This window comes from Rousettus aegyptiacus, unplaced genomic scaffold (genome assembly GCF_014176215.1).
Source record: "Rousettus aegyptiacus isolate mRouAeg1 unplaced genomic scaffold, mRouAeg1.p scaffold_m13_p_9, whole genome shotgun sequence".
NCBI classification, from domain to species: Eukaryota; Metazoa; Chordata; class Mammalia; order Chiroptera; family Pteropodidae; genus Rousettus; species Rousettus aegyptiacus.
Window position 1 is genome coordinate 16,204,430 of NW_023416312.1, and position 25,976 is coordinate 16,230,405.

Sequence of the window (25,976 nt, forward strand, 5' to 3'; positions counted from 1 at the left end):
GAGAGGGAGAAAGAGATAAATGCTTCTTAGGGCAGTGAGTGAGGAAAAAAGGGGACAAAGCCCCAAGTGAGTTTCCACCAAAAGTGAGACTCAGATTCTTCTCCCTCCATAGACTGAGAGAGGGAAATGGAGTGGGGAGCAACAAGTGGAGAATGGTGCTCTAGGAGGCTAATCCTTGGATTAGCATCTTCCCCAGGAACAGACAAGCTCCCCCAATCCCTAGAGGGCATCAGACTCCAAAACCAATGAATGCTCTTAACCAAACTTCTTAGCATCGTTGACTCTCTCCTGATTGTGATAAACTGCTGTTCTGCCATATGCATTTCTGGGGCCAAAAGCTGGGTAATGTGCACTTTCAGAAACGTTAGCAAGAAATGGTACTGGGACAGTAGATGGTGATGTGCAATTCAGCCAGCCAACGTGAAATCCTACTGGGTTAGCTTTGATTCCACATTCTCGTCTATGACACACGCTTGCATCCTAGAAATGTGGCCAAGTTTCACTCAGTAAGATTGCCATGATGAATATTTGCCGGTATATTTACTTGCAAGCCTTTATTTTCTACTTGAGTAACCTTTGCCATTAATATTTATTATTAATCCATAAAGCATACGCAATTATACCTAAGTAGGTGACCCTAAATTAGCAAATTCCTATCCCATCAACCACAGAAGATTTATCCGTTCCAGGAGTAATTCGTTTTTTCATCACTGATTCTCTGGGGGGATTTCAGAGCTACATTTCATGGCCATTACTTCTCAGATAACTGGCAAAATAGCCTGAGCAGCCTTTGAAAGTGCTGAATGTTTGATAAATGCCTAGAACTTTCATTTAAAGTTAAGGACAGAAGGTGATCCTTCCTCCGTGAATAATAATACCAGAAAAGGAAAGAATGTCTTCATATACTTGGGATAAAAAGGGCACAGTGAGTGATACACTTGATAACTTATTTTAGTGAACAAATTTCTTATCCACCTGTTCTGGCAACTGACAGGTATAGAAATAATAGACAAACTAAAATGTTTCTCATAAATAAAATGGACAAAAGAAAAGGCATCTCAGATAAAGAACCATCATTTAGGGGAAAAAAATGGAAATAAACCATCGAAGAAATAATCTACAGTGTCTTAAAACTTCTTAAAAACCACATTCTAAAGCACACAGCAGAATGAGACAATGAGAGAAAAAGAGAGAGAGGAGCAAATTAAAAAGTAAAGCAACCATCTTAGGAACTCAGTGTGGCCAGTGGATTTAAAAGAAGTTATTAAAAAGCCCTCATTAGGTAACCCTATGGGTCAAGGACAATGAGAGACACATACGGCTGACAAAGATTCAGCTTAGATCAGCAGACTCCCCAGCTGCCCCACAGATCTGTGAACGAAATCAATGTTTACTGCTGTATGTCTTAGAAATTTTGTGTTTTGTCATTACACACCAAAAGCTAGCTAACTGATACAATCACTATGTCTATTAGGACATTTTTTAATGGAAAGTTTAAGCAAATGTATAGTGATCCATAAAATACCTTGAGTCAAATACAAGATATTTGAGCTCAGAAAATAATGGAAATTTTCCTCATTTGAAACACATAAACCTCAAGAAGCGATCCTGCAGGGGCTGAAGAGCCAGCTAGGGAATGAATGCATCAAAGCCATGTTGATTCAGGAGAGCCAAGACGTGGAATGAGTGCATCAATTAACTATGCTCTGGTCTTGACTACCGAGGACACACAGCTAGACACTAGGTCAAGAACACTAGGTCAAATAGAAATTGTGCCTGGATAATAATGTATTGATTCTACAAAAATGTAAATAAATCCCCGAGATCATAGGAAATCCTCCCACAAGTTTTGAAGTCACTGAGTTAAAACAATGAAACCATGTATGGTGGATTGTTTCAGTAATTGTCCCCAATTTGGTCACAACTCCCTATGTCCATGCCCCTGAGTGATCCTCTTGTGCAATGACTATGGGCCCGACGATGTGACTTGCTTTTTCCAATGAGACAACAGTAAATGGGGTGCAAGCAAAAGCTTGAAAAGTGATAGCACTTAGGGAATAGCTTGTCTGGTTATTCTTTGGAGCCTTCGGACCACCATGCATAGAAACCAGGCTTGCCCACTGAAGATGGGAAGATCACATGGAAGAGTCAATAAGTTATCTCAGCTGAGAGTTCTTAGGCAGGCTGCAGAACTGCCAAGCTGGCCACATTCACATGCGTGAGCCCAGATGCCAGCAGCAGAGGAGCCAGCCATACAATAAATGATTGTTGTTTTAAGCCATTACATTTTCAGGGTTAATTTATAACACGTTAAAAGCTAACTGATACTCCATGTAACGACCTCATGGATTGCCTCTGCAATTCTTATCCAAAAGAAAGTGTGTTGTTTCCATCTCTAACAAGTTGGTGATGTGATGTGATTTATAATAAGAAATATATATTTGGTCTTTATCCTGTCCCCGTTCCTGGCTCAAAGCTCCTAAAACCCTTGGAATTTCCTGTGCAGAGAGCCATAAAGGTATCTTTTGTTATGTTAATAATAACTTTGGGAAAGTCCCTTGGTCACCTAGGGATGGGGGCTGGTTGCCTGGGAAACCAACCACGTGATGAGAGGGTTGAAACTTTCAGTTCCACCCCCTGACCTCGTGGGATGGGAAAAGGCTGGAGGTTGAATCAATTACCAATGACTAATGACTTAATCACTCCTGCCTGTGTAATGAGTCCACCGTAAAAACCCAAAAGGACCGCATTTGGAGAGCTTCCGAGCTGGTCAACACGTGGAGGTTCGGGGATAGTGGCGCTCGGAGAGCTTAGCGGCTCCGCGCCTTTTTTCCAGGCCTTGCCCTACACGTCTCTTCCATCTGGCTGTTCCTGAGTTACAGCTTTTTAAAGTACACCGGTGACCTAGTAAGTAAAATGTTTCTCTGAGTTCTGTGGGAAATTAATCGAACCTGAGGATAGAGTTCTGGGAACCTCTAAGCTATAGCGGTGGGTCAGGAGCACAATTCATCTTGAACTAGTGATTGGCGTCTAAAGTTGGGGGAAGGGGGACAGTCTTGTAGGACGGAGCCCCTAACCTGTGGGATCTGATGCTATCTACAGGTAGATAGTGCCTGAATTGAGTTGAATTGTACCAAGCTGGTGTCGGAGAGAATTGCTTGGTGGTAGTGGTGGTGGTGGGGGGGGGGGACCCACATGTTAGAATTGTGTGCAGAATCATGGGTAGAAACTTTACTAAAGGTATTATTGAACCGTTTGGAGACCTAAGAGTCAGCTTTGATACCTCCCTCTCCCTCAATCTGCTTATACCCATCACCAAAGTCTGTTTTTACCTCCTATAGATCAGAAATCCATGTTTTCTGCATTTACACTGGCATCACTCCAGTCTGGGCTCCCACCTGAACGAAACTGGGAATCCTTCTACCCATCTCCCCACATCCACCCTGGCCCTACTCGGATCTGTCCCCTAATGTAACAGCAATCATTTTAAAAACAAATTGGACCACGGCTCCTCTCCCACTTAAAATGCTTCAGTCACTCATTTATCGTGACCAACAGTCTTTCACAGCATGAGCTGCCCCCATCCCCCACCGCCAGCCCCATTTTCACAACTTCCCACACTCATCTCTCTATACCCAGCCCTTCCTCGGTTCCGCCAACAGGCACTGCGCCTCCTGCCAGAGCCTTTATGTATGCTGTCGCTTTCGCCATGGATTCTCCCACTCTTCCTGCCCCCATCTCCCCTTCCCAACCTTCTCATCTCATTTCAGGCATCACTTAGGGAAGACTTTCCTGGCCCAGTGCAGGTTATGTGCCTTTCTTTATTGTACTTATCTCTTACTTCATTTTGTAATTGAATGTACTCAATGTTTGTGTGATTTTAAGGTTAACATCTATATTCCCACCTACAGTATAAACTTCAGAAAGTAAACAATGCCAAACTTTGCTCATTCTGGGAGCTCCAATGTCTACCCTAGAGCCTGGCACATAACCGACGCTCAGTACCTATTTGTTGATTGAATGAATGAGTTTGATATGCAAAGTTATAATTGCACTTGGCATATATAAAATATACTTAATAGATATTTGTGGAATGAATGAATAAGCCTGGGATAGGGAGGGTATAGCAAATGAAAAAACTATCTTATAGCCTTGGATTCCTTGCATGTAATAAGCCAAATAACTATTTTTAGAATGTGTGAGTAATCTTAACTGGAGGATTTTTAAGGGCTAAATAAGAATATAGATAAAAAGAGAACAAGAATTTGTTTACTTTGTACTTGAAATAATTAAGTAGTCTCCTTTGTGTAGATGTAGAACTAATTTGTAAACAAAAAATAAATTTAAGTGACTACTTCTGGATATAGATCCATAAATAATGGTGCGATTCTATAGGATAAACACCTCATGATCATAATTAACATTTTTATAGTCTACAGAATGAATTCTCTTGGTTTGTAGAACACTAAATTTTCCCGATAGAAAAATGAGCATAAATTGAAGTCGACTTTCTTAAACATGAATAGAAATCAAAACAACATATATATTATTCTATCCCCTGATCATCCTCTTTATTATAACCTTGTTTAAAACCTCGTCATCGCTCATATGTGTACAAATGTTCACGCACACACACACACACACACTCTCAGGGCCACAGAAAATTGCCCACAAGTTCTGAAGTAATTCACGGATGACACAGTGAAACCCTCTGCAGTAGATTGCTGCATAATGGTCCCCAATTTGTTCACACCTTCCTGTATCCACACCTTTGACTGGTCCCATGTGCATGGACTCAGGATTAGACTGTAATTTGCTTTGCCCACAGAATCATGCTCAGTAAAATGATTGTTTCTTTAAGCCTCTGTTTGGGATTCATTTTTTATATAGCAAGAAGTGTCTAAATCTTGTTGCTCTAACAGAGTTTTCTAAACATGAACCTGATAGGTCATTGCACTGCTTAAATGCCTTCAAGATTCAGCAGTAGCTCTGAGGAAGGAACTCTCAACTCTGAGGGGTCAGGGGCTAGATGAAGAAGTCAAGATTCATTCAGGAGTTTGTTCAGATCTTTGTGTGTATGTGTTTGAGTTGGTCAGCGAAAGGCTCAGTGTCCATGAAATTACACGTTTCTGTAGAGTTTAATCCAAGGGCGACTTTTTCACCACATTGAGAAAATTTGAAAAGATTTTAAAATATGGAGACATGGATTGGGGATTTTTTACCACACATGACACTGACTGAGAGTTAGGCTTAGGGAAGGAGAGATGTTGGCAGTCAATTCTTCTTGTTGAATTTCTTTTTCACACATACATGGCATCTTAATACAATATTCTGGTTAGGATGCAGCCTCCTTCACATTCATCGTTAAACAGTGATAAATAGTCTGGATGCTTTGCATTAAAAGGACATTTTAGTTAATGTTTCTTGAGGAGAAGCAATAGTAACCAATGTTGCCCATTTGTCTGGTCATTCTTGGCTCCAGATGGCTTCATTGATGCTTGAGGAAATAGAAATGTTTTATTGAGCTGGAAGATTAAATAACTTGGGCCAAGCCACTTCTACCACTTTGAGAGAGGTTTAGGTTTAAGCTTCCAGCATTTCTTGTAAAATGCACACCAAATGTGACAAAGTAATCAAAACTCTTTTATTTTATTTTATTTTTTTGCAACAGGACGAGTGGGTTGTTACTGTCTTTTCCACAATAGCAATTTATAGAACTGCCCCTCTGTGCCTACTAGCAGAAAGGCACTGGAGTATTACCGGCTAATCTTTCAAGGGAAATAGTTTCAGAAAAATATGTATGTATACATATACATACATATACATCAATACAATGGGTATCTCCAAAATCATTAAATATCCTATCTAAAGTCCTTGAAAATGGGTGTTACCCTATTGAAGTGCCAGTAGATTACTTTGAAGTCACATTGGTTTAACTTCAAGTACATTTTTTGTAAAATTCTGTGTTGGGAGGTTTTTGATCACTGATTCAATCTCTTTATTATTGGTCTGTTTAGATTTTTTATTCATTATTCCATCTTGGTAGATTAATGTTTCTAGGAATTTATCCATTGTTTCTGAGTTATCTAATTTGTTGGCATGTAATTGTTCGTAGTAGTCCTTTACGATCCTTTGTATCTCTGTAGTATCAGTTGTAATGTGTCCTCTTTCACTTTTGATTTTTGTCTTCTCTTTTTTTCTTAGTCTAACTAAAGGGTCACCCATTTTTTTTTTTGAAAAATCAGTTTTTAGTTTCATTTATTTTTAAAAATTGTTTTTCTTTATTTCTTTGCTAATAAGTGTTTTCAAATTTTTCAGGTAGATACCCAGAAGAGGGATTGCTGGGTCATATGATAATTCTAATTTTTTCTTTTGAGGAAACTTCATACTGTTTTCCATAGTGGCTGCACCAATTTACATTCCTACCGGCAGTATGTAAGGGTTCCCTTTCATTCACATTCTTTCCAACACTTGTTATTTCTTGTCTTATTGGTAAATAGCCATTCTAACAGATATAAAGTGGTATCATTGTGGTTTTGGTTTTCATTTCCCCCTCAACTATTGATGTTGAGCACCTTTCCATATATCTATTGGCCATCTGTATGTCTTCCTTGGAAAAGTGTCTACTCAAGTCTTTTGCCCATTTTTAAATCAGATTTTGTTTTTGTTGAGCTGTATTAGTTATGTATTGGAGGTATTATTTGCAAAAATCATTCTGCTGGTTGCCTTTTTTTTTATGGTTTCTTTTGCTGTGCAGAAGCTTCTTGGTTTGATATAGTCTTATTCATTTATTTTATTCTCTTATTTCCTAGCTATGCTATAAATTTTTCGCCCCTTTTTTCATCTCATTTTCCTTCTGGAACCTTGATTATTCTATTTGTTCTTTTGACGGAACCCCACAGTTTACATAGGCTTTCTTCTCTTTTTTATTTTTTTGTTTTTCTCTGAGTATTTCAGAATTTCTATGTTCTCACTCATTCTGTCTTCCATTTGCTCTTTACTGCAGATGTACACTTGCATTTTTCTCATGGTTGATTTAGCTTGAGAATTTTTGCTTGGCTCTTTTATGATTTCTATCTATTTGGTAAATGTCTTATTTTAAACATGTTTTTTAAAAATAATTTCTTGAATTGTCTGTTTTCTTGTAGCTCTTTGAATTTCTTCAAAACAGCTTTTGAATTCTTTATTCTCTAGATAACGAAATTTCGTGCCTTTCAAATTATTGAAGAATTATGGTCTTTTGGTAATGAGATGTTTCTTTTTTTCGTGTTCCTTATAGCTTTGCATTGCTGCTTTTGCATTTGAAGCAGCAGACACCTCTAAATCTTTGCTAGCTGCCTTCAGAAGGGGTATATTTTGTTCCTTGGTTCTCCGATTGTGGTTTTCTCTGCTTTTGTAAGGGTATACCAGCTGCACTCTTCTTGCTCCCTCTTGTGGCAGACTTCTTAAAGTTTTATGTCTTTTCTGGTTCTTAACAATTTACCAGGCTGGCTACTAGAAACCTGTTTTGTTTTCCAGAAGGTGGCACTACAACTCAAGTTTTTGGTTTCTCTCTCACCTGCAAACCACCCCACCCACCCACCTCCTCTGCACCGCCTGTTTTTCTAAGCACACTCCCTATTTACCAGAGCTAGTGAAGGAAGGTGTGTGTTTAATACTTAGGGTATTGGAGGTGCCAATGAAACTGGTAGGGAATTCGCTGGCTGTGGTACCTCCAATAGTTCTTCGTTGGACTTCCTGCTGAGTGCGGTCAGCAGAGCAGTGTCCTTTTAATGCCATTTAATATACTGCCTCTTTCCTGTTTTCTTCGTTACTCTTCGTTACTCCTAGTCATGGAGGTCCCCGTCTCTGTACTCTGGGTACTGCTCCAATTGCATCTCACACCAGTGGGATAGCTGGGCGCACTCACTCACTCCTCCACTTTTCCACTGCAAGAGAGATTGGCACCACCTGATAGATAGTAAGCCCTGTACAACGTTGCCTTGGGGGAGGGGGTGTCGTGTGTGTGTGTGTGTGTGTGTGTGTGTGTGTGTGTGTGTGTATTTCGCTCCAGTAGTATGATGGAATTTCCCCTTGGAAAGGCTGGACTTCTGCAATTTCTCTCTCTTCCGTGGGTACCTACCCAGGTCAGTACTATCCAGGTTTTTTCTCAACTGCGATGAGGGGTTTGGGCAGGTATGTAGCTTCGCTGGTTCTGCAGCCTATACTGAAGTCTGTATGCCTATTATCAGATGCACAGGTGGGTAAAACTCCTCCTGCGTACCTTGGTGTTTGGGTGCTGGATCCTCTGACTCCCACAAAAGTACTTTTTGTTTGTGGATAGATATTTAATTCTTTGTTGGGAAAGGGGGACAGAAAGGAGGATGGACATCTTATGTCATCATAATGTTCTTATAATTTCTTGATAAAAGTTTTAATGGGAAAATATATCTGTCTTCACAGTTTCAAGATACAAATGTTTAGGTTGAGGTTTAGAGAAGTATTGGCTCGAAGGTCTGACAGATAAGATTGAAGATAATCTATGCCACTATTTAGTTCTGTGATTTTGGATGTTGTACTTAACAAACCAAGCTACGGTTTTTTAACCCTAGGGTGCTTAAAACAGTAAATACTCAATATATTCAGCTATTTTATTAATTAGGACATTAATAGAGACTTTCTGAAATTACATGAGAAAAAAATTTCATGCATTCTTGTAGACTGTGTTAAGATACTAAAGAGAAGAAAATATATCTCAACTGCCTAAGCTTTATGTTACATTTAATGGCCAGTGGGGGGCACTGTCTCACCCTTGTCCCTGTCGTAGTGATTGTAGCACCAAGTGTCAGGATCGAGCCGCCTGCAGCCTGAGCCCCTTAGGTGACCACTTTGAGCAGAGGCCATAAATAAACTTACTGTATTTAGCCACTGAGATTTAGGAGTTATCACAGCATAACCTAACCTGTCCTGGCTAATTGAATATTCTTGATGTGCAGGGACATCAAGGAATATTTTCTCCTTATTCTTTCATGACAGAAACACATAGACGATTTTGGGAAAGACAACTTATGCTAAAAACTAATTGGTGTCCTCTATGCCAAACCTTGCTTTCATAGTTATCTTAATGTTATGAATAGCATATCTATAAGCAGAGTTAGCTTTAAAAAACTGCTAAAAATGGTCTCTCCTAGGAAATCAGTTTGCTTGTTGGTTATGGAATATTACTTTTAGGGCACATTCATGCCTACTAGTATAAAACACAGTATTTGAAAGCTGCATGCAAAAAAATCACTGTCAAAAGTTTGATTTCCTTCAGAAGACAATCAAGATTCAAATAACTTAATGCAAGTGTTGCTTTAAATAGATTATAAATAGTAAATTTAGGTACATGTTTCAGTGGTTTTGGTTTACTCAATATCATTCCTGTATCAAAAACCAAATGGACATAAGTGACTAGGTTTAGAAGCACTTCCAGGTCATGTGTTTGACTGTGAGGTTCAGAGCAAATAAACCAGTATCTTGAGTCTAGCAACTTGCTTCTCTATTTCATTTCTCTTTCTTTGAAATACAAACAAAGTCAAAAATAAAGGACAGGGAGAATGTGATTATAAGCAAGAGTCATTAGAATACCAAATCTGTGTTCATAAATATTTAGTCATACACAAAAGAACAAGAAAATTAAAAAAAAATTCTTATCAAAAATTTACCAAGAAGTCTTCATTTCCCTTAGTAAATTATTCTTGAATTAAATATTGTGTTAAGAGAAATTTATTAAAAAGCATAACATACTGTGAAGTTTATTTAATGTGCTGAAGAGGTATTTTGTATCATAGTATTTGAATTATTTTCAATATTTATTATGTGAAAAGTATCTGTATCTGCTACTTTTGAATATAGTTTAAAATTAGTGATTCTGATTCCACTAAATAGGTTTGTCCTTTTAAGAACAGGCAATTTGACTTCAAAGGGCATTTTCGTGATTGTTATTTGTATATATTCTGCTACCAGTAAATTTAACTTTGTCTTCTGTTTGTGATACACTGATTACAGAGTTTACTTATGGGAACCTGGTTGCATATCATCTAGACTTTATTGCTTCCAGACTGTGGTTTTCTATTTTTTTGTAGCTGTCGTGTTTGTAAATGACATCATTGCTTTACCACATACATAATCATGTAAGTATTATTTTTTAAATTAGCTTATAACTGTCTTTTGATTAAATCAAGACATCTTTTTCTTCAAGTTATTGTCCAGTATATTCCAAAAGTACAGATTATGTGTACTCACACATTCAGATATATTAATATTTTAAGAATCTTATCACTGCATTTCTGTAAGCATGAACACTTTTGTTATTAAACAGAAAAGTCCTCCTTTCTTTCCAAATAACATTTTAGACAAAAAATAAAAAGTAAGAGGACAGCTATTGGCTGCTACACTGTCTTCTGTGGCCAGAATTCCAGAACACCTATTAAAGTACTTCATGAATATGTTAATTGAGGGCATTCATTGCAAAGAGATCAAACTTCTTTGCAGGGACTGGGGAGAAGGTGAGCAGAAATTAATCATCTCGTGTAACCAACCAGCCATGGAGCTAGAATCAGACACAAAGTTATCAATGATATCCACCTGTCTCCACACACTCTCTCATGCTCTCACACTCTCACACTCTGTCCCTCTCCCTCTCTGTCCCTCTCTCACACCATCTCTTCTCTTTGCCTTCTGGTCTCCTCTCCTGCAGCAGAGAGAATTCTCCAGAGAAAGTACCTGAGATGGGACATGGAAGCCCTGGACACCCATCTCTACAGTGTTCTGACCAAGGAAGGAAAAGAATCTCTCTAGCTGAAATACAGAAAAATCTGGAGAAGAGCGTAGGCCCAGCTGGGGCCCTTCACCCACCCTTCAGATACTTCCTGTGTACAAGGGGAAGGAGGGACTATGGTTAGTTAGCAGTTCCAGAAACACCCAGATGAAGTGAGGGAGGAAGAGCTCCTTAAAGAAGATCATTGTTCTGGTGCAATAGATAATAAGTATTCTCCAAATAAAGTCTGTGATCTGGTTGTGAGCCGATAGATCTAAACACAGAACAGAATACAATGCAAAAAGCCTTACCAAAGATTATTTTTAAATAATCACTGTATTGTGATAATATGCAGTTTCAATTTGCCTAGGAGTTAGAACAAGTAATAAGTTGTATGTTCTTAATATAAATATAATCCAACATAATAGATATTCAGTATATAATATATAACCCAATATAATATTTAATATATAATCAAATATAGAGCAAAAAGGAACAGAAATACAAAGATACACAGATTCACACTTACAATAGAAGATATTAATATACTCTTGTAGTTTAATATATCAAGATAAAAATCATTGAGGATACAGTTTGAACCCCACAATCATATCTGCTCTAATAGAAAGAAATACTGCACCTGAGTGACAAAATGCATATTCTTTCAATTTGTAAAAATTGGTCCATGAAACAAATAACATATTCCAAGAATCAATATCATACAGATAATATTCTCTGACTAAATATAGCTCAGCAGGAGTTCCAATAGTGGTGTGGCCAAGTAGTCACCAATCAAGTGACCCTACAAAAAACAACTAAAAACTCTGGACCAAGAACAACTACCCGAAGGATCCAGACGGTGAACGAAAGCTGGCATAATTGGGATGGGAGTGAAACGTGGAAGGAAGGATTAGCCTAGAGTGACTTCACCATTTTAATGGTTTTTCACTTTAAATTATTTTTTATTGTGATTACACTTGACATATAACAGTGTATTAGTTTCAGGTATACAAATGATTTGATACATGTATATATTGCAAAATGATTAGCTGAGTAAGTTAATATCCATCCTCTGACATAGTTACATTTCTTTTCCTTGTGATGAGAATTTTTAAGATCTACCGCCTTAGCAACTTTCAGATACATATATTGTTAACTGTAGTCTCCATGCTGTATGTTAGATCCCCAGAATTTATTCACCTTATAACTGGAAGTTTGTGACTTTTGAGCACCCATTTCATGTTCTTCTTATCCCCTGCTTCTGGCAACCATCGATCCATTCTTGGTACCTACAAGTTTAGGTTTTTTAAAAAAAAAATGTTTATATTCCACATAAAGGGGATATCATACAGTATTTGCCATTCTATGAATGATTTCACTTAGCATAATGCCCTCAAAGTTGATTCACATTTTTGCAAATGGCAGGATCTCCTTTTTATGGCTGAATAATATTCATGGGTGTGAGTGTGTTGTATTCATACTTTATCTATTCATTCACCAAGGGACACTTAGGTTGTTCCTATATCTTGGCCATTCTAAATAGCACTGCAGTGAACATGAAGATGCAGATATCTTTTTAGTTAGTGATTTCATCTTATTTGGATAGATAACCAGAAGTGGAATTGCTGCATCATGTGGTAGTTTTATTTTTAATTTTTTGAGGAACCTTCACACTGCTTTCCATAGTGGCTGCACCAATTTACATTCCCAAGAGTGCACAAGGCTTCCCTTTTCTCCACGTCCTCACCAGCCGTTGTTATCTCTTGTATTTTTTGATAATAGTCATTCTAAATGGTATGGGGTAATATCATGGTTTTGATTTACATTTCCCTGATGATCAGTGATGTCGAGAATCTTGTACCTGTTGGCCATTTGTGTGTCATCTTTAGAAAAATATCTATTTAGTTCTGCCCATTTTTAAATTGGATCGTTGTTTTTTTGACTAATGAGATCTTTCCATAATTTGGATATTAACTCATTAGATATATGATCTAAAAATATTTTCTACCATTTTGTAGACTGCTAAATTATTTTCTAAAAAAACTAAACAATGCACAAAAACTTTGGGTGACACTCCTCACTTATTCAGATTGCTTATGAGAGAACTTGATTAATTTGAAGTAGAGATTTGGTAACTGCTCAGCAGATGTCTCTATTGTGACAGTAAATGCCTAACCCCATCCCAGCCAAATAATTTCATATGGTTGGCCAAAAAAAATTTTTGTCCCTCCAAAAATCAATTATGGTCTATGAATCTATCTACCCCTGTGGCTCTGTGGGCTCTGAACCCATTTCATCATGAATGTGATACTGAAATAGTAGTCCTAACTTTCCGTTACCTTCAAAAATTCATTTCAAAAAGATGCATATTTAATATATAGATATTATAGAAAGATGACCTAAACCTTCATGATGGGGAAGTTAGAAATCGCTTACTAGTCCTCTCCCTCTGTCTTCCCTCCTCCTCTCTTCTTTCCTTTCAATAAGTTGGTAAGAAATGTAGTGCCTCTGAAATCCTGTTGAGATTAGTAGCAGGTGACTAAGTCAATAATGGGTTTGTAATTACATTAAAGTTCTTTCTATTTGTCCATATTACTTTTTTAACCATGTGTAAAGTCTCAGTAATGAAGTAGAGATCTGGTAAATTGAGACAATTTAAACTGCATGCATGTGGCTCACATGTATTTTTAACCATTTTGAATGGGAAAGACCCCCAGGACACACCAACACACTGTGGAAAGTTCAACAAGAGAGTCAACGGGAGATCTGTCAGGGCAGCCACGAGCTGAATAAGCAGCACATGAAAAACCAGAAGTGGCTGAGAGAATAGAATATAGTCTGTGGGAAAAAAAAAAAAACTTTTAAAAAGTGGAGTTGCTTTTTCACTCTTGCATGGAGGAGGTACTCTTGGCACACAGCCCTTGTAATGAATGAGTCAAGTAAAGGAAATGTTTTTGATCATGTGAGGAACTTTTTAAAGAAAGAAAATAAAGTATATTTATTTATAACTTGTCAGTAATTGTTAGTTTTATGGCTGTGACTTCTTGTTTGCTGCCAAACAAGCAAGTGAATATTTCTCTGTGTCCTGGTGATCTCTCAATCACCATTCCTAATGCCATATTAACAAAAATTAAATGATATGTCAGGGGTTTTTTTCCTACACAAATATTTTTAATTTTCATAGTGGTGGATAGTTAAATGTATATGTTCTTTTCAGAACACATTTTAACTTTGGGTTTCAACCTTAACGGTTTACAACCAGAGGGAAAAGATCCATGGAAAACAGGATTGAAAAGGAATCTGATGAGATGGTAAGAGTGGTTCTCTTAGAAATGAGATCTTAGCTAATTTTGCTTTAATCTTTGTACTTTTCTATCTTTTTCTACCATGAACATACATTTCAAAATCAGGAATAAAAAAAAAAAACATTAAAATAGAAAACATCTCTGACAAACACCATGTTAAGACCAGTCTATTTCTCAAAGCAAATTTATTTATAATAAACAGATATTTACTAGTATCCTTTGTTTATATTTATATCCTCTATAGTTTCTAATAAGATCACATAACAAAGGGTCTAAGTGTAAGGCACTAAGCACTGCAAGCGATACAAACAATATGTAAATACATATAAAGAGTGAAAAATTTATTTTTATAAGGACCTTATGATATAAATGGTATCTGTATTTTACAGATTAAAGAAACTGAAACTCAGTGGGGTGACTTGCCCAATGTCACGTAACCAGGAAGAGGTTAGGCTAGATCATTGCACTAATGGTCCCCAGAGAAGAACATCTTATATACATAGCCTTTTATTCACACCGACTCCAGGCTATGTGACTTGCTGTGTCAATGGGACATTATTAGCAAAGAAGTACAGAGGCCTTGTGGGAGGTAGAAAGTGAGCTTGGAGAGGTAGGCAGGGCCTTATAGATCATGATTAAATAGGCTTGATCAACAGACTGAAAGTGGGATTTGATTCAATAGGAAAACAAACATGTAGATTCCTAAGCAAAGTTGTAGTAAAGTGGCTCATAAAGCAAGTGATCGGAAGAAGAGATGGGGGATAATTCAACCAGTTAAGGAAGAAGCAAGGTGATGGCCATATTGATGGAAAAGATGCACCAGGTTCAAAGCCTTTTGAAGCTGAATTGTCAGGACTTAGTGACTAAGTAGGTACAAAGGATGAAATCCAAAGAAGAAACATGGGTGAATAACATTTTGAAGTGTATGGAAGGGGAAGTAATGTTTGGTATCTGCTGTGTGCCACATACTTTACATGTTTCCTTTAATCTTTACACCAATTCTAAATGAGGTGAATATGATTCTTCTCACTGTACAAAAGAGAAAACCGAAGCTTGAGACAGTTTGTAAAATGTGCCCGATTTCTAGCAGTGGTGAAGTCAAAATTTGAACCCAAGCCTGTGTAACATCTGGTTGGGTGGGGGAATAGTGGCATCATAAACACAGGGCAATGTAGAAGGAAGAGTTGAGCTTGAGACCTGTGTCTGAGGGTCTGGCAAGCATTCAGGTGTGGATGTTCACTCACAGGGAGGAAGGGGGCTTCTGAGGGTCTTGGGAGAGGCCAGGAAGCAACTTAGGGTCTGCCACATATGACTTGCCTCGCACGGTATATTCATACACACAGTGATATTCTTTTTAAACAAATTAAAATTTAATTCTAAGTAAAACAATGTATATCAACTTGGATTCTAGGGAAATTATTCAAAGATTTCATCTAAGCCAACCAAGTCAAATCTTTATCATCTTAAACAAACTGAGTTAATTCTCTCTAAGCCAAAAACAACTCATCTGCTAGTTGAAGCATTCTTTTAATGTTTTCAAGGCGACACTGGCACAAGTAATTAACGTCTTATGTTACCAATATCGATTTACTGTTCAATTTGCAGGAAGCCAAAAACCAGAGAGTCAAATGTAGTTAAACACTTGGAGGATATGATGAAATAACTAACAATAATCTATATTTTATATAAACATTCTTTTCCCCTTTAGATAAGAGGTCGGCAAACTTTTTCTGTAAAGGGCCGGATAGTAAATATTTTAGACTTTGCAGGCTAAGCTCTTCAGTTCTGTTGCAACAACCCAACTCTGCCATCGTAACAGGAAAGCAGCCATAGATGATTTATAGACAAATAGGTATGGCTGTGTTTCAATAAAATTTTCTATCCAGATAGTGGGCTGCATTTGGCCCAAAGGCTACAGTTTGCTAACCTTGGTCTTAAATATTTATGTAAGCTAGTAGTGATATTTTCTGACTTATATATATTCTAACCCTTTCCTTGGAATGGGTACTTTATTTTTAAAAATTATTTTACATTATCTGCAAATCTGGAATATTAGAGATCATTCCAGTTTTAAGAGAAGAAACCATTTCTTCATCTTTATATCTCCTGCACCTTGCTCAGTGCATAGAATATATTAAGTGCTCAGTTAATGCTCTTTACAAATTGCTGAATCAACTGCATCTAGTCAGCCCCCTTGTTTCAGAGGCAAGGCTATGTATGGTACCTTTGAAGAAGTACTGTGTGGCCAGTAGGAGATGCTCAGAACTGCACAATGAGAAGGTATAGGTTCTCATTTTGCTTCTGGACCTAACACTGAATTGCTACAAGTCCCTTCCCATTGCTGAACCTATCTTTACCAGGGAGTTGGACTGTGGCAGACTCTAGGCTGCCTAGCTGACTGCTATTCCCAACCTCCTTCCATGTCTTTTCCCCCATAGAGGGTGAAAATGCCAAATCCTCATTTATCTAGCCAACTTTGCAGTCAGAATTGGCCATATGCCTCATTTCTGCCCAATTAGATAGAAGGGGAATTCTAGAAGGTTCTGGGAAAGACTCCCTTGCCCCACCATGAAAGGAGCAAGGCTCGTAGTAAGGAATGCTCCTTTTTTATAATGCCTGAGCTGTGGCAGCCACATCACACTGTAAGGCCATAAGCCTTTAGGAAGCCATAGCCACCTGTAATTTGGTGCTGTTATTTTGCAGCCAATTTTATTTTTACCAATATGATGAACTTTAGGGTACCTTTTAGATCTGAGACTAAAGTCACATATGCAGTTAATCAAAGAACTGAGCCTTGAACTTGGCGATCTTTATGTGCCTTTAATAGTATATTAATCTTCTTTAATGTTCCATTTTATATTTCATCCATTTATTAACTAAATTTATTGGGACTAGTCTACAATGTAGTCATTAGCTAAAGCAAACAGGGTCAGTTGATCTATGCCTCAATAAAGGCCTAGGCATTTGGTGGTGGTGATTTTTCTAAATATGTGATCCAGTACAAATTTAAAAGTGATTTTTTAAAAGCCTAAAGTTGAAAAACACTTAGCAGTGTCATTTGATATTTGATGAAAACCAAACGGTTCTGTTCTAATTAGGCCAAACAGAACATTTCTAGTTTGGCTGGAAAAAAAGTAAGTTGCTGTGACAACCTCAAAAACAAATACTCTCAGATCACATCAGAAACATTTAGAAGCTATGTGCTAATCTAAGTTGATTCAATTGTCCCCGATTCAGAATAAATGTTTTTCATTAGATGTTTTCTCTCTTTTTACTATGAAGTCAAAATTACCCTTGTGTAATAGTGAAATATTCAAGACCAAATATTTAAGGAAGATTCAGTTTATACAGCTAAGGGACCAAAGAGGATTTTAGAAAACAGATAAATCTGAGAGCTAGAGGGAAATTAATCAAAATCTGATAATCTCTCTCTCATTATGGGACAGATGCCAATGTCAGGAAATCAGAATATAAAAATAGCATTAAGAATTAAGCTGTTGCTTACTATTGAATTAATGGCAGTATGGCATCTTGGAATAATTTTACAAATTTTAACTATAAGTTTATGAAATATAGACCAAAAAATAAAAACTGACAAAAAAGGAAGGTTCATGATGTAAGTAGGAATGACAAGTTAGATAACATTTGTTCTTCATAAAGAATAAATTATTTAGAAAAAATTTAGTGGAAAATAATTTTTTTGGTGAAGAAAATATCTTAAGCAGTCTATCTTTCAATAATGACTCGATTTTATGATTGCAATAATAAATTGTTACATGTTTTTAATATCTTAATTTTGTATTTTATATTTGTTATACACCAAAATATTATTTGGGTCATTCATTTTCCATGTCATTTGTATTATAGCATGTCTGTCTCACTTTCAAATCATGTAACTAACCAAAAGTTATATGATGGACTAACATTTTCATTGCCTCTGCTATTTAGTCTTCTATCTGTTGGTCCCTGGATATACACAGGAGGTTCCTATTTCAAAATTTAGAGCATGACTTTTTTTTAGTTTAAATGTTTTTTCTCTATATATTGTTTACCAAAATTCAACGATAACTTTTTTTTTAATTGACTTATACACTTTAACAGTACTAAATGGATGCTGTTTAGGCTAGCTAAAGTTTAGTCCAGATAACTTTACATTAGACAAATAAGTTGCCTTGGTGTCTGCAAGCTTATTTTTATTTTATTATATATATGTGGTAGATCGCAAAATTGCCCACCTCTTTCCTTACTCCTTGAATCTGGGCTGGCCAAGTGACCTTCACTGAAGAGAATGCAGTATAAGAGATGTGCAAAGTTCTAAGCCTAGGATTAAAGAGGCCTTACAGATTTTGCTATCTTGTGGCTCTTGGAACCATCATGGGATCAAACCAGGGCTAGCCTGCTAGAGGATGAGACCAAATGGACAGAGATAAGTTTTCCTAGCTGAGCACTCCCCCTCCCCCCACACCAAAACTAAATAGCCCTCAGCCATTCTGGCAGCTAACCACAGAAACATAAGTAAATCCAGCCAAGACCAACAAGAAAACTTCCATACTGAGCCCAACCCAAATCGCTGACTCATAGAATTCTGCACTAAAGAAATTGTTCTTTTAAGCCAATAAATCTTGGGTTACACAGCAATAGCTAACCGATACAATCTGCTTCTAAGGGACTTAGTGCAATACATTAGTGCATTTTTCACTTATATTTTCATTTCTGCATGTTTATAAATTGGTGAACCTTAAAGATCATGTAAGTGATTCTGGAAAAAAGTTGCTTAAATGATAGTCCTGGGTATGACAAAAAAAATAGATGTGCGTTGGAGTTTGACAGAGATCAATAATAACCTCTTTTCCCTCAATCTCCCACTCAAGTTTAAAATCAATTAAGTGATTGGCTCATGAGTAAAGCAGAAGGAGAATTCCTGGTTAGGCCTGGCCTGGAAGAAATGGCCTAGATTATAAACTTGATACTCCTGAGCTGCAGATTGAGAATTACACACCCACTCACAACCTCTGGCTGAATTAAATAACTTCAGGCCACTCTCTGAGGAGGTGGGGCCAGCCACTATGAAATGTAGAGCAGAGGGGAGCAGAGCAGAGTATATGTTCTCTGTAGGAAGAAAGTACCTGAGGACAGGAAGAAAAAATTGTGTCAAAATAGGCAAATTCCTTCTCCCAGATTTACCAAAAAATAAGTCACCGCCTTCAACAAAAGAGCAGAGAAAGGCCAGGAATATTGCTTTAATGGACTGATTCTCCTCATGTAAATCTCCATCAGAACAATGAATAAGTATTCTTGCCTACTACTCTCATGAACTGAAAATGATTTGGGTAACCTGGACATCACTCAGAAGTTAGTAGATTTAATATTAGAAATATATCACCTTGAGAAAAGGCAAAACATTTTTCATAGATAATTATAATAGCTAATGGTTTTTGAGCATTTATTATGGCCAGGTGGTATTCCAATGACAATTTTTCATTTCATCCTCACATAACCCTATGATATAGATATTCTTGTTATCCTCTTTTTACAGATGGGGACAGCCTAAGGAACTGGCCTCACAAGAAACAAGATAGAATAGAGTTGGGACCTTTTCTGGGTTGTTTCCATCCAAGAGTAAGAAGTATACTTTAGAAAACAGATAACGAGTATTGCAAAGAATGTGAAAAAATTGGAAGCCTCATACATTTCTAATGAGAATACAAAATGTGGTGATTTTATTTCCTTCAGATGTAAACCCAGAAGTGGGATTGTTGGATCATATGGTAATTCTATTTTTAATTTTTCGAGGAACCTCCAAACTGTTTACCATAGCGGCTGCACCAATTTACATTCCCACCAACAGTGTAGAAGGGTTTCCTTTTTTTCCACAACCTCGCCAACACTTACCTCTTGTCTTTTTGATAACAGATATCCTAACAGGTGTGAGGTCATGTCTTATTGGGGTTTTAATTTGCATTCCCCTGATGATGAGTGATGTTGAGCATCTTTTCATGTATGTGTTGGCCATTTGTATGTGTTTGGGAAAATGTCTATTCGGGTTCTTTGCCCAGTTTTTAATTGGGTTATATGGTTTTTCTTGCTTTGGGTTATATGAGTTTCTTATGTATTTTGGATAATTATCCCTTTATTGAATATGTGGTTTGCAAATATTTTCTCCCCTTCCATAGATTGCCTTTTTATACCCCTACGTTTTCTTCTAGGACTTTAATGGTTTCAAGTTTTGCATTCAAGTCTTTAATCCGTTTTGAGTTGATTTTGTATATGCTGTGAGATAGTGGCCCAGTTTCATTGTTTTGCATGTAGATATCCAGTTTTCCCAGCACTATTTATTGAAGAGACTATCCTTTCCCCATTGTATATTCTTGACTCTTTTGTCATAAATTGATCATACATGCAAACATTTCTGGGCTCTGTTCCATGGATCTATGTATCTGTTTTTATGCCAATACCATAGTGTTTGATTACTATAGTTTTGTAACATAGTTTGAAATCAGGAAGTACGATGCCTCCAGCCTTATTCTTATTTCTCAAGATTTCGTTGACTATTCTGAGTCTTTTGTGATTCCATACAAATTTTAGAATTATTCTATTTCTGTGAAAAATACCATGGGGCTTTTAACGGGGATTGCACTGAATCCGTACATCACTTTGGGTAGTATGAGTATTTTTACAGTATTCTTCCAATGAATGAATACAGATATCTTTTCATTTATTTGAGTCTTCTTCAGTTTCTTTTATCAATGCTTTTTAATTTTCAGTGTACAGATATTTACCACCTTGGTTAAATTTATTCCTACGTATTTTATTCTTTTTGATGCTATCGTAAATGAGATTTTTTTTAACTTTCTCTTTCCAATAGCTCATTGTCAATGTATAGACATGTAATTGATTTTTGTATCCTGCAACTTTACTGAATTCATTGATCTGACAATTTTTTGAAGGAGTCTTCAGGGTTTGCCACATATAATATGTCATCTCTGAACAGAGACAGTTTTACCTTTTTTCTAACTTGGATGCCTTTATTGCCTTTTCTTGCACAATTTCTCTGACTTGGACTTCCAGTACTATGTTGAATACAGCAGTGAGTGGGTATCATTGTCTTATTCCTAATCTTAGGGGAAAAGCTTCCAGCTTTTCACTATTTAGTATGATGTTAGCTGTGGGCTCGTCACACATGGCCTTTATTATGTTGAAGTATATTCCCTTTATGCCCAATTTGTTCAGTTTTTATTATGAAAGAATGTTGTACTTTGTCAAGTGCTTTTTCTAAATCTATTGAGATGATCATATGATTTTTATCGTTTAATCTGTTAATTTGTTAATGTGGTATATCACATTTATTGTTTTGTGTATGTGGAAACATCCTTGCTTCTCAGAAATAAATCTCACTTGATCATGGTGTATGATCCTTTTCATGTACTGCTAATATTTTGCTGAGGATTTTTGTACTTATGTTCATCAGAGATATTGGCCTGTAATTTTATTTTTTTGCACTGTCTTTGTCTGGCTTTGGTATCAGAGTAATGATGGCCTTATTAAATGAGTTTGGAAGTGTTCCCATCTTTCTATTTTTGGAAGAGTTTGAGAAGGATTGGTAACAGGGGTTGTCACTCAGGAGAACTGGACAGATGAGGGACAGGTGGAGGAAACAATTTTCATTCTCTGCTTTTGTGTGACATTTGGATGATGAGCCTTTTGGTCATATTACCTATTATAAACTAAAATTGGATAAGAAAATTTTTCTAACCATTCCGAAAAGTATTTAATAGCTTCTTCTCTTTACAAGTTCAATTTGGCCAAGGAAGTAAAAATTAATAATGGCTTATAATGATCAAATTTTTTATCTATAGCATTATCAATACTTTGAACACAACTATTTTTCTCCTTTTTTGTCTCTAAGTCTTTTTAATTAAACTTATTTCAAGACAACTGTAGATTCATACACAGTTGTAAGAAATAATATATAAAGAGCCTGTGTAGCCTTTCTCCAGTTTCTTCCCATCTTGCAAAACTATTGTGCATACAAGTATATCATGATCGTGTTACATTGCTAAAGTCAGGATACAGGACATTCCAACATCACAAGGATCCCTCATGTTGCCCTTTTATAACCATACCCACTTCCCTCTCACCATCACCAATCCTTAACACTTGTGAGCACGAGTATTTAAAATCTATCTATCAGTGCATATGTTTAATGAAGCAAGAATTTTTTAGATGTGTGCACTTATGATAAAAATTATAAGGGATCCTTTTCTTTTCCCTCCCTTAATATTAGTAAGCTAGTATAAAGTCTAATTCTGTTTAATAAGGTCATATAAATGGCAAATATTCATGATCTTCTAGAGCAAGGCTAGTGTAGCTTACTGCTTTATTTAAAAAAAAAACTTCGAAATAATTTTAGATTTACAAAAAAGTTGTAAAGATAGTACAGGGTTCTCATACACTTTTCACCTGGCTTCCCTTAATGTTAAAATCTTAAATAACCACAATACATTTGTCAAAACTTAAGAGATGAATATTGGTACATTATTATTTATTGAACTCAAGACTTTATTTGAAATTCATCAGTTTTTTTTTTCACTAATGTCCTTTTCCTGTTCTAGAATCCAATCCAGATACCACAGTGCATTTAATTATGGCATTATTTTAATCATAAGAATTGTTCCAGTGTGTGTTTGACAAAAAAAAAATATTTACACTACAGTTCTATTTTTGATCCTAAAACACTTACATGTTAAGATGATATTCAATCCAGCCATTTAATAAATAATATTGGTTTAACATTTTTCCAGGAAGATCTTAGTACCCAGAGAAAATAATAAACCAATAAGGTGAGGGGCTATTAGATATTTCAAAACTGCTTAGGGAATTGTGTTCATATAGTTTTATGGTTATTTGCTTGAGAGAGAATTAGAACTCTAGGGTATTTTTAAAAAGAAGAGTTGAAGGGTCGCAAAAACAACTGCCATTTTTCTTCAGCTTATTCCCACTTACTGGGTGGTGGAAATATGATTATTTTAGTAGAAATCTTCCTTCAAACTTGTTCATTACTCATTTAATTCAGCATTGTTTAATCAGTTATTTGTTGACTGCCTACAATATGCTGCGCGGGAGGAAGAAACTTTCCTTTTTCCCTCCTATGTTCTTTTAGGTGGTCTAATAATTAGATCTACGTGAAGCAGATTAATGAGACAATATAACCAAATTTAATTACATACATACATATGGCGACCTCGCATACATGAGTCAGAGACCCCACATACATGAGAGGTTCAGGTACAGAAAGTTAAAATGAGATATATATAGCATTCTGAGTTAAGGATGGAGATAAGGCACCTTGGGCATCAGAGGGGAAGATGGTCATCACAGGACCATAAAAAGAACAGATGTTCAGTAATTAGAAGTTTGCCCTGCCCTATAGATAGATCATGAAAGGTTGTTTCTGGTGATAATTGTTATTTTATGGACAAGACTCCAAATTTAAATTCTTCTAGGTGGTCGAAATGTGGGAGCAGAAGTTCCTCTTGAGCCCATGGGGTCTCCATTGCCTTTGGCTCAAAATAATCCACATGCCATAGAAGCACAACTTGGGGTGACTCATTCTGAAGCTCTGCAATGCCAAGTACTGCTTTAAACCCTTGGGAATCATCACTGCAGTTGTGGACATCCTGATTATAAAGGGTTCTCAGTCTCCACTCACAAATCCCAGCAACTGTCTTAATCACTCTAGCCTGTATTGATCTTATTTTGCCCCTGCAGACAGATGCATGTCACACTGAACTGTTAAATATTCATTCTCCTCCAATTAGAATATGCTCCTGACTAAACCTCCCTTTTCCAGTAAGCAGTGGTTTCCTTAGCTGCTATGAGAAGGGTTTTATAGCTCACCCTGGCTTTTGTGGTAAGAGAGAACTTCCAGAGTAAATATGATTTGGAAGGTGACTCCTTATCTTCTAGGTTTTTTGTTTGTTTGTTTGTTTGTTTGTTTTTATTCCCTGAATCCCACCATCAAATGTCCTCTAGGCTATAGCAATCTTAGTCAAAAACTGTCCTGTACACCACAAAACCCTGCAAACTATATGATTCCTTTATATGAAGTTCAAATGGGTAAAATTTATCTATAGTGATAAAATAACGGTTATCCTTTGGGGAGAACAATCAAGTCTTCTTTCTAAGTGCTGAAAATGTTCCATATCATGTTACATGAGTACATATTGTAAAAATTTTCAGGCTGCGTGCTTAAGATTTATATACTTTTACATACCATCAGTAACTCATAGGGAAACAGACTCTCATTATCCTCTCTCATTAAAATAATTCCCTTCTTGCTATCTGTGATATGATTGATAATGTGAAATATATATTTGATCTTTGACATTTTTCTGGCACATAGGTCCTAAAACCCTTGGAATTTCTTAAGCAATGAGAGTGATAAAATTGTCTTTGTTAATAAGGTGATTTTGGAAGGCCCCTAGGCCACTGAAGGGGAACCAATCATGTGATTAGAGGGTTGGAACTTTCAGTCCCATCCCCAGACCTCCAGAAGGGGGCTAAGGACTCGCCACTGAGTGCAATCACAAGTGGCCAATGATTTAGCCTCCCTAAGAACGCAAAAGGATGGGGTTGGGAGAGCTTCCAGGTGAACATGTGGAGATTTGGGGAGTGTGGTGCCCCTGCAGAGGGTATGGGAAGCTCTAGGCCCCTTCCTCACACCTTGCCCTATGCGTCTCTTCCATCTGGCAGTTATATCCTGAGTTATATCCTTTTACAATACACCAGTGATTTAGTAAGTAAAATGTTTCTCTGAGTTCTGTGGCTGCTCTAGCAAATTAACCAAACCTGGGGACATGGGTTAAATTTTCTTTTGTTCTAATTTGCTCCTTAGCAGTGTATAAATCAGGGGATAGAATTAGATGGTAGAAAGATGTTGCTCAAATCTACCTACCAGAAGATTCAAGTCCCAGCTCTAAGTCAGCCAAAATACTCAGTTACATTTTTTTTTTTAATGAAAGAGAAAACCTAGAGTGTTCCATGTGGAAAGAATGTCCATTACCCAAAGCTAATGTATTTATAGCAGTCCCAATAAGTGGTTATCAGAAAACAAGCCAGAATTCTGAAGCTAAAATTGAAAAATAAGCGTGGGTAGGTGCCATATATTAGTTACAGAATTTTTTCTTGTGATGATCTACTCTCTTACCAAATGTCAAATATGCAATACAGTACTATTAATTATAGTCTCCATGCTGTACATTACATCCCAGTGACTTATTTTATAACTGGAATTTCATTCATTTTGACCACCCATTTGGCCCACCTCTCACACACACATTCTTTTACTCTTTTACTCTGTCAACTGCCAGTCTCTTCTCTGTATCTGAGCTTTTTTTTTTTAGATTCTACACATAAGTGAAACCATATGGTGTTTGTTTTTCTCTAATTTATTTCACTTAATGTAGTGCCCTCAAGATCCATGCTGTCTCAAATGGCAAGATTTCATTCTTTTTTTATGGTTGAATAATATTCATTGTATAAAAATACACACACACCCACACACATACATATACATGTAACGTACATATTACACCTTCTTTATCCATTCATCTGCTAATGAACACTTAGGTTGTTTCTATATCTTGGCTATTGTAAATAATGCTGCAATGATCACCAGGGTGCAGCTAGGTCTTGGAATCAATCTGATCTTTTCGTAATAGCTATTGTAATGGTTTGAGGTGATAGTTTATTGTGCTTTTGATTTGCATTTCCCTGATGATTCGTGATGCTGAGAATCTTTTCATTAACCTGTTGGCCATGTGTATGTCTTTGGAAAGATATCTATTCAAATCTACCCATTTTTTAACTGGATAGTTTTTTGTTTGTTTTTT

General features: G+C 36.7%; 1 long non-coding RNA gene across 4 annotated transcripts in view; it reads left to right on the plus strand.

Moving 5' to 3' along the window:
* Positions 1-2,653: 2,653 nt before the first annotated feature.
* LOC118607791 overlaps positions 2,654-25,976 on the plus strand; it is a 221,594-nt gene continuing 198,271 nt past the window's right edge. For all 4 annotated transcript variants that reach the window (XR_004952825.1, XR_004952827.1, XR_004952826.1 and 1 more), the window contains exon 1: positions 2,654-2,907. This is a non-coding gene — a long non-coding RNA (uncharacterized LOC118607791). The remainder of the gene's footprint in view (positions 2,908-25,976) is intronic.